Here is a 14,402-nt window from a genome sequence, read left to right as displayed (position 1 = left end):
CAGGTGTCAATCTTGTATGTCGTCTTATGCTTTTATTTAAAATACAGCAGCTTCTATGGCTACTTCTCTTCATCACACTCTTTTCCCACAGGAGCCCAAGCCAGAGCGTTTTGGGTTGGAATAGCTTTTCCATGTTGAGTACCTGACTCAAAGGTAGGATGCATTTGACTTTCCAGTTGGTAATTTGACCTGCCATTTTAGTCATAACCGTTTTAGCAAATGATGCTGCTATCCCCCACTTGGCTGGTTGTCTCACTCAGCAGTTGCCTGACACAGAACAAGAGAGGACAAGAACAACAAGTGAGCTAGACTGACCTGTGTAATTAACCTCACCACACAAGCCTAACCTATGAAGAGTGCTGCCATAGCTCTCATTGAGTTACAGAGACGGATCATACTGGATGGATTATTTAGACCCCTCAGGAAGCATGCATCTATATTTCTGGAAGAAATCTTAGACATACCTAGTAAGCAGTCCAACTTTGCAAATGAGAAAACAGAAGCCCTGAGAGCTTCTCACCCTAGAGCTCGTGCTCAACCTGGGCTTCCGAATTTATTTATGTGTGCCTTCGCCACTACTTTCTGATGCTGCTTTTTCTCAGGTTTGTGTCTGGTTAGCAATAGGTCTATACTTTCAAATATGTCTACCACTAACATTACAAATGTTTTGAAAAGCAAGTAATTCAAGGTTGCCACTCAGTGCAGATGCTCTTGAATTTATTAAAGGGTTGTATCCAAATAACCCCATAGTAAGTTGAAAATGTGCATAAATCAGAAGTGCATTTAATCCAAGTAACCTACTGCACATCCTAGTTAGTCTCACAGCACACTTTATGGAGTGCATAGCTTCCCCTCGTGTTTATGTGGCTGACTGGGAGGGCATCTGCTATTGCTATCCAGAACTGAGTAACAGAACTGCATATCTGCTGGCCCAGTAAAAGATTAAAATTCAAAATTTGCACTACAGCACACATCAGTTTTGCATGGTCATAAAGTGTACAATCTGGCCGGCGCTGCGGCTCACTAGGCTAATCCTCTGCCTGCAGCACCGGGTTCTAGTCCCGGTTGGGGCACCGGATTCTGTCCCGGTTGCCCCTCTTCCAGTCTAGCTCTCTGCTGTGGCCCAAGAGTGCAGTGGAGGATGGCCTAAGTGCTTGGGCCCTGCACCCGCATGGGAGACCAGGAGAAGCACCTGGCTCCTAGCTTTGGATCAGCGCGGTGCGCAGGCCGCAGCGGCCATTGGAGGGTGAACCAACGGTAAAGGAAGACCTATCTCTCTCTCTCTCACTGTCCACTCTGCCAGTCAAAAAAATAATAATAAAGTATACAATCCTAAATTGATATAATCTGAGTCAAAGGCCATCTGTGCTGGATTATGAATGTGGTATCCTAAGAGGGTGTATGGTTTAATGAGATCTCGAATCAAAAAGCTTGAATTGGAAACTGAGTCTCAAAAGTTCTTAGCTGGATGACTGTTGCAATTTACTTAGCCTTTCCTCACCTATAAAATGGTGGTAATAGGAGAATTGTGCAGAATAACTAAGGATCTTCAAATGTTTATCGCAATAGCTAGTAGGCAGTCTTCACTCAGCCAAAGTTTGTTATCAATTTGTCTCTTCAATTTGCCTTAGTTAAGACAAAGGACTTAGGAAGGAGAAAAAAACTGAGGACTTCCCAAATAGTGGAACTAGTCAGACTGAAAGATATTTCACTCAATGCTGCTTAAGAAATAAATGTTGGGGGCTGGTGTTTCGGCATAGTGAGTAAAGCCACTGCCTGCAGCACCAGCATCCCATATGGGTACCAGTTTGTGTCCCAGCTTCTCCACTTGTAATCCAGCTCCTCGCTTATGGCCTGGGAAAATCATCAGAAGATGGCCCAAGTGTTTGGGCCTCTGCCACCTACATGGGAGCTCCAGATGAAGCTCCTGGCTGCTGGCTTCTGATTTCAGCCTGGCCCAGCCCAGGCAGTTGCAGCTATCTGGGGAGTGAACCAGCACATGGAAGTCAGTCAGTATCTCTCTCCCTCTCCCTCCATCCCTCTCTCCCCCTCTTTCTTTGTAATTCTTTCAAGTAAATAAATCTATTGGAAAAAAAGAAGAGAAAGAACTTTGACTCTTATGGAAATAGCTCCCCAGCACTGTGAGGGACCTGGGACAGAAGGAAGGGGATGACAGTTTCAGGACAAGAGAAGTAACCTGTGGGATTTTGCCAAGCAGTGTTGAAGTTTACTTCAGTAACTAGATGTTTTTGATTTCCAATGATGGTCAGGTCAGAATTTAAACATTAAAATGATATACTAGAACAGAAAAAAACTAACTAAAATGACATAGGAGTAGAAGACACAGATGTGTTCTTATATTAGGCAAGAAAAGGAAATGGAAAGGCTATTGGGTTCTGGCAGGCAAGGAGCAGGTCTAGGCCATCTGCTGAAGAGACAGTTACCCTTGGTCAAGGCAATGGGGGAAGAGAGTTGCAAGAACAAATGCCAAGAATCAGGAAAGAAAATAAGAATCTGATTTTCATTCTAAAGAACTGGGATACTGAGACATTGAGTCACGCATGGGAATCACCAGCAAGGAGCTTGAGTTCTATGCACTGAATTCATCATTGCAACTAAGGAAAGGATTCTACACATTTTCTGCTCAATACCAGCAAGGATTTTACACATTTTCTGCTCAATACCAGCACTGAGGCAAGAATATCATAAAGTCTACAACAGAAGAGAAGGGAAAGGATTTTAGGCCACAGTAGGTCATGAGGAAACAACACCCTATTTTCAAAGAAAACACTTCATAGTCTTCAAATGACAAAAGACTTTCACAATCAAATAACTGGAAATAGAAATAAAGAACAGGGAAACATGATTCCAGAGTTTATACAGATATTTTGGTACATGTCCCCAGAGGCATTTTAAAAATATGGTCTTGTTTTTCAAAACTAAAAAAGTAAACTGAATACATTAATGCTAATGATGGTATCACACTAAAACCCAACTGATATATGATACTTTCAAGACTACTGTCTCTCAGGCTCTTTGGATGCAAATCTAGTTGAGTGGGAAGATTTTTTTCAAGTAACTTACAATTATTTCATGAAATTCAAAGGCAGAAAATTCTGTAATCATACAGTTTTAGAATTACAAATGTTTAAGGGTATATAGGAATACTTAATAGTTACCTTTGTTTTATATAGCAAAACACTCATATGTAGATGTGTGTGTATGTGTGCGCGCGCACATTCAGTGGGAAGTAGGTAGAAGTATGGAAGCAATGTATAGGAATGGGAACTACTAACAGAAATTCAAGGGATTCAATGTAAGGCCAAGCAATAGTGACAGAAATCACCTAGTGGTTTCCAAACAGTGATTTAGAGAGATCCCAAAAGCTCTGGGTTAGACTCTCAGTGAGTAACCCAAGAGAAAAGAGGAAGGAGGTAGCTTAATCACTTGCCTCTATATTCATTTTAACCAAAGCAAGTCTGCTTCTCATGGTTGTTATGGACTGAAATTACATAGAACATTTTGCTTGAAACAAAGGATCCCAACATTAATGTCAGAAAACATTTAATAATTTTGAAGTGGACAAAAGTAGACTACGGGCTATCTTTTCACGCATCTCCTTCCAGTTACTTCATTCAGATAAGACTGAACTGTGTCCGAGTTCTTCTGCAAATGAATACTTACAATAATACAAATAATTCTTGTCTAGAGAAAAGCAAATTATTTTTCTTTGGTGAAATATTGTCCTGTGGATACTGGCTAGTTTTGCTTGTGTTTGTGTTTGTATGTGTGTCTGTTACTTGAATCATTTTGGAAATTAGTCGTAGCATCTTATTTCCTTAATAATTAATGAGTTGGGTACAAATAATGTTCATGTATTTTATATCAGTATTAAATTCAAGATTTTTCTTTGAAAATATTCTTTAAAACTTCTGCATCTAGTGATGCAGTGGGAACACCATAATTCTCAGATAAAAGAATACAAAGTGACAATAAATTTTTAGTATCTGCATCATGGCTAACTCTCAAATCTCAAAACCCTGTGCCCAGTGTTGATACCATTTGTGTGAGACATTGATTGTTAATATTTTATATTTGATAAGAAAACTTACATTTTGTCATATATAACAAAATTATCTTTATCTGGGTTTATGTATAAATGACCTGACTGAAACTCAAATACACTGAAAAACAATGATTCTGTACACCCCCCTCCCCAGGAGAGACACCAATATCCCAAAATCCTGTGAGCATGAGTGAGCTGTTCTCATACTTTCTTTCTGCTTCAACTCATATAATGGAGGAGAGCTACATGTGTGACACACTCCTATGGGCACAGTTAATTCCATCTTCATTTAGAGTTTCATAAGATAAGCTTGTTTCTTTATTTATTTGACAGGTAGAGTTACAGACAGTGAGAGAGAGAGACAGAGAGAAAGGTCTTCCTTCCATTGGTTCACTCCCCAAATGGCTACTACGGCCGGCACTGCAAAGATCTGAAGCCAGGAGCCAGGTGCTTCCTCCTGGTCTCCCATGCTGGTGCAGGGTCCCAAGCACTTGGGCCATCCTCCACTGCCTTCCCAGGCCACAGCAGAGCTGGACTGGAAGAGGAGCAGCCAGGACTAGAACCCAGCGCCCATATGGGATGCTGGCGCCGCAGGCAGAGGATTAACCAAGTGAGCCGCGGCATGGGCCCCAGCTTGTTTCTTATTATCTCTGTTTGTTAGAAGATAGTAAGCAGTAATAAAATAAACAGATTTCTATGATTATGTCTGCCCATTACACACAAATTCCAACTGTAATTATTATTGACTGCAATTCTCTTTTTTCACAAAAGCAAACCAGAACAAGTGGAGTAACTATAACTAGGTTATGCTTAAATATATATATTTTTAAAAAGCAAATCCTTGGCAGGATTAGTTATGTTACCTATTACAATGATCTGAACGTACATCACAACACTTGGACACACTAGGATGCTTTTATCCATGCTTGGTATCTTCAGAGAGATGGTAACCTTTCTTTAGAATAAAAGGAGCAGAGATAGGTATCGACAATGAAAAGAAAATAGAGATAAGTAAGGGAAATAGCCATATGAAGAGTAAAAACTTCGAAGGATACAGTTAGGATCAAAAGAGAATAGATTTCTGAAAAAAAAAAAAAAGTCCTAGATAAGAAATGATAAAGGCGGAGTACTAAAGAAAGATAAATGATGATGTCAAACCAGTAAAGAATTGACTCTACAATGAATCTTTAAGTATATTTGTCTTCTTGTGCTTCTGATGTAGAAAGTCTATATTCTTGTGATGGGTTGAATTGCAGCCCCCAAAATGTTGAAGTCCCAAACCTTAGTACCTCAAAGTGGTCTTATTGGAGATGGGATCTTCACTGAAGTCATCAAGTTAAAATGAGGTAGAATGGGCTCCAATCTGACACATATAAACAGACACATACACAAGGAGAATGTCACATAATAATGAATGCAACGATCAGAGTACTGCTTCTACAAGCCAAGGAACACCAGGGATTGGCTCCATACGACCAGAAGGTAGGAGAGAACAGAATACAGATTGTTCCTCACAGTTCAGAACTGAACAACCCTACTGACAAGGTTGGTCTTGAACCTGTGGCCTCTAGAACTATGTGACAATAAATTCCTGTTGTTTTAGTAGTACTTTATTATGGCCTCTCTGAAAAATTAATACAATTCCGAGGTAATTGCAGATGTATTCAAGAAGGTACACTATCTGTCAGATATGATGGCTACCTCTGCTAAGGGTCTAGAAATTGGAGAGAATTAGGAGTTGCAGGGCAGATGGAGAACCAAAAGCTAGACAGTGACTGCTAATTAGTGTTAGTTCAGTGGAAAGGGAGAGAAATTCAACATCTTATTATGTATATCCAACACATTAAAATAATGGGAGGGTTACCAAATGCTTCTAGGGTTCAGAACTGTATTTCTGGCAGCAGGTCATGCAAGGTGGAATACGAGATAAGCATGAAAAGTCAGACTCATCTGACAGCCTGGTTCTCGCCAAGTCTAAAATGCTGTCAATAATGTGAGCTCCTGCAGCTCAAATGCTAATGCTCTAGGTAAAACAAAGTGAAATTAAAATGCATGTGGTTATTTTAACTATTCTCTCTGAAAATTGACGAAGTTCAGCACTGAGTCAGCATGGGTAATGAATAGAGTCATAATGCTTGTTTTCACCCATGGTACTTTATACATCTACCAATGAGCCCTTCTTATATTTTTCAAACAGGGAGAAGTGGTCAATGCAATTTTTTTTAATCAAAACTGTACACAAACAAAAAATCAAATGGCTATAAAAGTACATATCCTACAAATATATAATGATTCCTAAAGTAAGAAACATTACATACAGCAGCTGGCACTGTAGCACAGGTGATTAAAGTCCTGGCCTGCAGCATCAGCATCCCATATGGGCGCTGGTTCAATTATCGGCTGCTGCACTTCTGATCCAGCTCCCTGCTAATGTGCCTGAAAAAGCAGTGGAAGATGGCCCAAGTGCTTGGGCCCCTATACCCATTTGGGAGTCCCAGAAGAAGCTCCTGGCTTCAAATAGGCTCAGCTCCAGTTATTGCAGCCATTTGGGGAGTGAACTAGTGGATGGAAAACATTCTCTCTCTCTCTCTCTCTAGCTCTCTATGCAACTCTTTCAAATAAATAATATCTAAGAAATATTAAATACAGGAGAGGAAGATTTCAAATTGAAAATATACTCAACCATCAAAATTGTATATATCAAGAAAGCATGAATACAAAGAACTCTCTCGTGCAAATGCATGATAAATTAGCAAATGCCACATCACATTGTTAGACAAGGTTAAGTATCCTGAGATACTATATTGTTATATTATAACTTCATGCCACCAATCATCCCCAAATCCTTCCTATACAATTAATAACATATGGCTACTCTTGCTTGCATAGATCATGGTCATTAGCATTGTGGAAGGTAGCAATAATAAGTACACTATCCTGCCCTGAAAGTGAATTATGTGACTGTCAGTTTGCAAACTTACATCATAGTTCTGGATATGGGACATCCTCCGTTCCAGTATATACTCTACTGTTAGAAGGATAATAATTCAGGGATAAGCATTCTATTTTTCTCCTTTCTTTGGTCTTTGTGTCTCTTCTACTTAATTGTATTCATTTACTAAATTTAAATACTATATATTATGTTTCATGTTTCTGCCTCTGTAGAAAATAAATACTAGAATATATCCAGACTGACTCCCCTTCTCACTAGGCCCATGGATTATACACCTTCATCTTTCTTCCCCAAACAGGATAATACAATGCCGACATTCTTTACCCAGAGCTAAATAAGGAATTGGGGTAGCTATGTCTTCTTTTGGTGTCTTCACACAATCACATCCCTACTAACATCTTAATAAAATAATTCACTAAAATATCATTACTTGCCCATTTCTACCACCTTACTGTTCCTTTATTATTGAGGCTTGCCAACTGGTGTTCTCAAGAAGAGTGGGAGACAGAATCAAAATCCCTGGAACTGAGTCATTCTTGCTTTACAGAATGAATGATCTGAAAGCTCTAGGGAAATCCTTTTAGGCTTTTGCATTCTTTCCTGTGAAATGGGATGATTATCATCACAAAGTTATTGTGGAAGGAGCTTGCCTGAAAATGGCCTGATCAGACTGAAGTTAGAAAAATTAACATTACGATCGAGACATTAGATGTTTTACAATCTTGCCTGAGAGGAGTCCTGAGCAGGGGATAGGTGAACTAAACCCGACCAAGAAGGACCAGCAGCAGCCCAGGTACACAGAAAGTGATGAACGGGAATGCGTTACATTAACATTTAGAGTCTCACACTGACTGTGAGCATAAGATTATCTGAGGGCAGTTTGGGGAGAATGCTCAAACAAAAGCTTCAACCCATATCACTGACTCTTTCTGGAATTCCATTCCCATTGTCCTCTTACTGACACAAACCTTTCCAGCTCTGAGAATTCCAGGTGGCGGTGACTTCACCTCCTCCTGACCATCCAGAGCACAAACTCTATCATTTAACATGGGCCCTTAATTAACAGGCAGTGGCATACTGTCTTGATTTCTACACAATTTTTTAATGTGTGAATATTCAATAGCTTCTTGGATTCAGGTGATTTTACAACCCCATAGGGCTGAACACAGTTCTGGAAACATGGTGTTATCCATCCACAACCAAGCCATTCCTTAAGGTGCTTGGATTTTTTGTTTCTATTTCCTAGAGGTATTTATATATTCACTTAGAAAATTGTCTAAAATTCTCTTCATTTTGTAAAACCATTTATAAGGAACTTTGGAATCTTTTCTTTTGAATCTTCATGATAATTATAGTTTATTTCTTCATAGTTATCACATTGGCTCCCTGTGCTAGTCCAGTAAAGCACAGACTGAACCACCATCTCAGATATGCTTGCACAGCTGATTTGGATTAATGTCTAAACCTGTTTTACTTGGATTTCTGTGAACTTCCACTGGGCTGAAACAGCCCGCTTGCTGATATTCTGGTACTCTGAATAGAGTTCATATATACCAAAACTAGCACTCTCTCTTCCCGTTTTCTCAATTATAAGTATTTTACTTAGAGAGACTGCATTTACCATAACACAATGCCTCATTCTCCTCCCAAAACACTCCTTCATTCCTTTCCCCTTCTTTCTGATATTACATGTTTCTAACTGAAAATAGAAATAGGTGGACTTGTAACAATGTGAACATAAAGTAATATAAATTATTTAATGTAAGTTACATAAGAACAATGTAAAAATAAATATATATATTTATTTATTTAAAAGACAGAGTTAGAGAGGGAAAGAGACAGATCTTCCACCATCTGATTCACTCTCCAAATGGCCACAACAGCTAGATGTGGCCCAGGCCAAAGCCAGAAGCCTGGAACTCCATCTGGGCCTCCCACACAGGTGTCAGGGACTCAAGCATTTGAGCCATCTCCCACTCTCTCCAAGGTGAATTAGCAGTGAGCTGGATGGGAAGTTCATCAGCTGGGACTCAAAGTAGCACTCATATGGGATGCCAGTGTAGCAGGCGGCATGTTAACTGGCTGTACCACAATGCTGACCCCTTTGTAAATGTGCTTAACACTAATGAATGTATACTTAAAGGTAGTTGATATGGTGTTTTATGTTATGACTTTTAACCATTATTTATTTAAAAGATTTTTGTCAAAAAAGAAATGATCTTTATTGGAAACCAAGAAAAGATGAAGGGAATCAGAAAACAAGATGGCTGCCACAGAGAGCAGCCGACAAATGGTGAAAGGGCAGCTGGCAATGCTTTATGTTAAACAGAGCTGGCCTTTGTGAACCACGGGACAGACCATGGGGCTACAGGGGGGATCTTCCTGAAGTCATTCAGTTGAGATACAATAAGCTATTAATTATGTCTTTTAATCTCCTTCCAAAAACCTTGTAATTGGAAACCCTTCAGATTCCAGCAACAAGTTGACTGTCAGTCATTGTTGTCAGTATCACTGCGAATTTTCACCTGTTTTTCACCTTCATAGGTATTTTGGCAGGAAAACATGACAATTTTTTATTTGAGAAACACCATTTAAAACGAAGCTCATTAAATACATTTCAAGTCAACTTTCCATAGGTGTCTAAAAGTTCTCAGCTAAGAAAGAAATAGCAACCTAGTGGCAAATCCCTGAAAATTTTGCACACTGATTAGACAGAAAAGAAGCTATGAGATAGCAGGAAGGGAAGAGGTTCTAGACATTTTCAAATATTTAAAGCACAGCCTAATAACAAGAGATAAGATATCATGAAGAGTCATCCTGGTAAGCTGGTTGAAAAAGGATTTTTAGTTAAGGGAATAGCTGTCTTCAATACTGGCCTAACGAGGGGTAGATTGGTTCATTAGCATATAACTAACATTCTGTTACAATTTCCAGCTGTGCAGGGAGCACTATGAAGCCAGAAAACTAGACAACTCTCTGAAATCAATCTGTGTACAAAGCTTATGGATTCCAGAAAAAAAAAAAGCATCACTCATTCCACAAATACTTACTATATGCACAGATCCTCGCATGGTTCCCTAGGTGGGCAGAACAAGCAGTTGCTTCTATGGAAGGATTTCAAGGATTCTGGTTACTCAGAAGCTTCCCTCTCTCCTCCTTTTCTTCCTACCCAATGCTCCAATTAATACCAACCCTCACCTTTAGCACCTACACTTTTCTCATATTAACTAGGTGCTACTTCAAAGTCAGGAAGAAGGAACCCAACCAAAAGGTAATTACCATAGGAAGAAACAATTTACTTCTATTTAACTTGGTTTTGCTGGGTTCCTACTACCTGCACTCTGAAATGTGCAAAGAACAAGGCACTGTTATCACCTTCAAAAGAAGTTTCTCATGGATGGGAGGAAACATCTTAGCTCAAGAGTCTATGGCCGCCCTCTTTCCACCATCTTGGAGCCTGTGGAGGCCTGCTGGGAACAGGAATTCCAGAAGGTAACTATGTCTGTAAGACTGGTGCAAGGCCATTGTTGCTGGTAATAGGTGAGGTCTCCAGAACCAAAGGGAGAACATGGAACTTCTTTAAACTGAAGGTGTTTATTCTCAGGATGATACTGAATTCTACTTGGGCAAGAAGGGTGCTTATGTGTATAAAGCAAAGCACAACACAGTGACTCCTGGGGTCAAACTCAACAAAATCAAAGTAACCTGGGGAAAGGTAACTCGTGCTCATGGGAACAGTTGCATGGTTCATGCCAAATTTTAGAGCAACCTTCCAGCAAAGGCCAGTGGACACAGAATCTGTGATGCTGTACCCCTCCTCAAGGATTTAAACTGTTGAAAAGTAAATAAATAAAAATGGGGGGAAAAAAGAGTCTATGGGAAGAAACAAAAGCAAGGGGCCATTGAAAGTACACTGTGCAAGAGGCTGTTGTCAGACATCAGCCCATGGTGCTAGTCCATCACTCTCATCTTCCATTTCGGTAGTGAGGACAATCTCAGAGATTTGCTCTAATCAACTTACTGAAGTAGGGGCTCTACAGAGGGACTGTATTTAAATTCTATTCCAGCTGTTCCACACCCCTAAAGGAAAGCTGGAGGTTTCTAGGAAGGTCAGATCCTGGATGGTTCACACTAGAAAATGGAAATAGGCCTTGACAAGAGTTGCACCTACTCATCAGACCCGCAAAACACACTCATTTTTAAGTATAACAGAATGTAGCAATGGCCTTGCAATGATAGAAAATTAAATGTGTGGTCTCAGTGAAAAATAAACACTGCCGTCCACTGCAATGAAGCTGGATCATTTACTCCCTCACAATATTTATAAAGGACCTCCTGCACACCAATTACTACTTTAAGAACTGGGTATATGCAAGATAGTATGCAGTCGTGTAATCTAGAGGACCAAACTCATACTATCCAAAACAGATCTTCCAAATGCCTTGCAATCCATGTGCCCATCCTTACAAGAGTGCACTGAAGCTGAAACAGTCTATATCGCAATGATTCTGGCCCATTCAGTCTCTGACCTTTGGTTTTCTTGTATTGCCAGTGGCATTAAGGATTCTCCATGTTATTCACTTGAGACTACCTGTGTTATTAGAAACCATTGCAGTCAGAAAATTAGAATTCATTAACAGGCAGATAATGTGCTTGCTGCTATGATATATGGGACTATATTTATATGGCAGTGAAACATATCTGCTTCATCAGTGCAGGAACAGGACCATCTTTCATCTGGATGAAATAGCCTTGAAAGCTTCGTCACCGCAGTGCAGCAAGAAGCTACTAAAATGGTTCTTCCTATCCTCTCTGCTGATTAAAAAAAAAAAAAAAAAAAAAGACCGCACCACCCCCCAAGGGCTTCAACGCAGTTGCTATAGCAACACTATATCTGAGTCAGAACTATTAACAATCACCATGGCAACAAGTGTCTCACTTGCCATTTCCAGAAACTCAATTGCGTTTGGACTAGAATCATCACACCATGAAAAACGGGGTGGGGTTTTCCTCTCATTAGGAAATAAGAATACAGTTTCCAAATAACTTATCTAAGAAATCTTTAAATAACATTAAAGGAATAATAAGCAGATTATTCCCTTTCCTGAAATAGTATAGCTTGATGGGAATCATGGTGAAACATTATAATTGATACATGAGATTTGTTTTTCCCAATAAGATCCAGTGAAATCACTGATATGTATAAAGTTCTTCCATGTTTTGTAAATTCCAGTAACTGTATGTTTTATTTCTCTTGCCCAGATCTTTTTTTGTCACTGCTTAATTTCCCTTCCCTCACTCTGTCAGACACCCTCTTGAATATTTAACAGAGCGGAGCAGAATTCTTTGGAGATTTGTGGATCACACTTGTCAAGTTAGAAGCAGTAGAAAGGATCACACACATTTATGGACTTGTACCAGTAATGGGGTGTGTATGTTGTTCTATGAGCTAGGGGCTCATCTCATTTTCCTCCTTGTTTAAACAGAGGCTAAGATGATCAAATGGACAGTGTCCAGCTTTTCATACAGGGTGTGACTGCCACAAGAGATTGTGAAGAAGCAACATCAACATTCGGTAGCTCCAGCCTCTAAAACCTAGTAGTTCACCTCAGCTCTCCTATCACCTTCTCTCTCCTGGGAAACCTTTCACCCAATGAGCATCACAACCTCATCATATGATGTCATAGCACAGTGACATTTTCTTGGAATATTTGGCCTGGATCAGAGTTATTAGGGTCAAATAAGGTCACTTAGTAGCTTTAAGAGTAGATTCTCATATGTATTGACAATAAAAAGTTTCAAAAATAGAATAAAACATTTTCCCAAAACAACAAAAACAAAAACAAAAAAATTGGATTGGGGCTGGCCCTATGGCATAGCAGGTAAAGCCACTTGCTGGTGGCACCAGCATCCCATATGGGTGCTGGTTCAAGTCCCAGATGCTCCACTTCTATCCAACACCCTGCTAATGGCCTGGGAAAGTAGAAGATGGCCCAAGTGCTTAGGTACCTGCCATCTGCGTGGTAGACCCAGAAGAAGCTCCTGGCTCCTGGCTTTGGACCACCCCAATTCCAGCCATTGCAGCCATTTAGGGAGTAAACAAGCAGATGGAAGACCTGTTTCCCTCTCATTCTCTTTGTAAATCTGGCTTTGAAAAAAATTAAATCTTTAAAAAAATTTATTAAACTTCAGATTGCTGTCTTTTTATTTTCGAAGTATCTTGCTTAAAGTTAGAATTTTGCATTCAGAAATGCCTTTACTTCTTTCAAAGCTCACACAGAGAATGAAAGCAGGCTCCAGGACAAGCATACAGCACAGAAAATAACTTTACCAGTGATATGAGAAGGGTTATAGGGGTGAACCTTCTTTTCCCTGCCCATCCTAAGCTATTTGACTCTTCCTGTCCAGTGTTTACTTCGAAGTGGGTGGAGGAGACAGACCAAACTAAAATATCTCACCAAGGCTAAGCCAATGTGAAAGGGAGTCTTGGAGAAAGACATTCTAACCTATTACTGAGAGGCAAGAAAGATTCCAAGGTCAGAGTGAGTTAAGGTGATAACTGGGGGCTCTTCCGTGGCTTGGGCAGTCATGGGGAGGGGGGGGAAGCTGAGGGGTTGGGGAGTGAGTGCATTTTATAATGAACCGTGCCTGAATGAGGCTTCCACACTGTCTTACCTCCAGATGACCCAATAAAGTGTGAACTGGATGTTCTCCAGAAACTGGAAGTGATATTGGAACGCTCACTTTTATAAAGCTTTCTCTCAAATTCTATAATTTTCCTTCAGGCTTAATTTCTTGACTTTAACAATTTTTTTGGTCCATGTTCTTAATGAAATCAAGACTACACGGTGGGGGCCAGCACTGTGGCATATCGGGTAAAGCTGCTGCCCATAGTGCTGATATCACATATGGGCAGCAGTTCAAGTCCAGGCTGCTCCACTTCTGATCCAGCTCTTAGTGATGGCCTGAGAAAGCAGAACATGGCCTAAGTAGTGAACCAGCAAGTGGAAGCTCTCTCTCTGTAACTCCTTCAAATAAATAAATAATTTAAAAAACTTTAAAAAAAAAAAGACTATACTGCCCTGGAAAAGAAACCTGTGAGCCTTGCAACATGGCAAAGATAGAGTAAAGGAGTTCAGCTACTTGGTGGTCAGTGCAGAGGTCTTCAGTAGGAACATCACACTCTGTTTTGGAATCAACCATGGCTACTTGTGTACCAGACATCAAAGCTCTAATTTCGAAGTCAAATCCTGCTTCCTCCCTTTATTAGCTGTGAGATACATAAGTTTTTTTTTTTTTTTTACTGTGTGATAACACTAACACTTAGTTCATAGAATTGTTTTGATGATTAAATGAATTAGTACACATAAGCCACTTAGAACA

General features: G+C 39.9%; 1 pseudogene; it reads left to right on the top strand.

The window, feature by feature from the left end:
- The first annotated feature begins 5,463 nt into the window (after positions 1-5,463).
- On the top strand, positions 5,464-10,849 carry LOC133751126 (large ribosomal subunit protein eL33-like; annotated as a pseudogene).
- Positions 10,850-14,402: the final 3,553 nt, after the last annotated feature.

This window comes from Lepus europaeus, chromosome 2 (assembly GCF_033115175.1).
Source record: "Lepus europaeus isolate LE1 chromosome 2, mLepTim1.pri, whole genome shotgun sequence".
NCBI lineage: Eukaryota > Metazoa > Chordata > Mammalia > Lagomorpha > Leporidae > Lepus > Lepus europaeus.
This window is presented reverse-complemented; position numbering and strand designations above follow the sequence as displayed.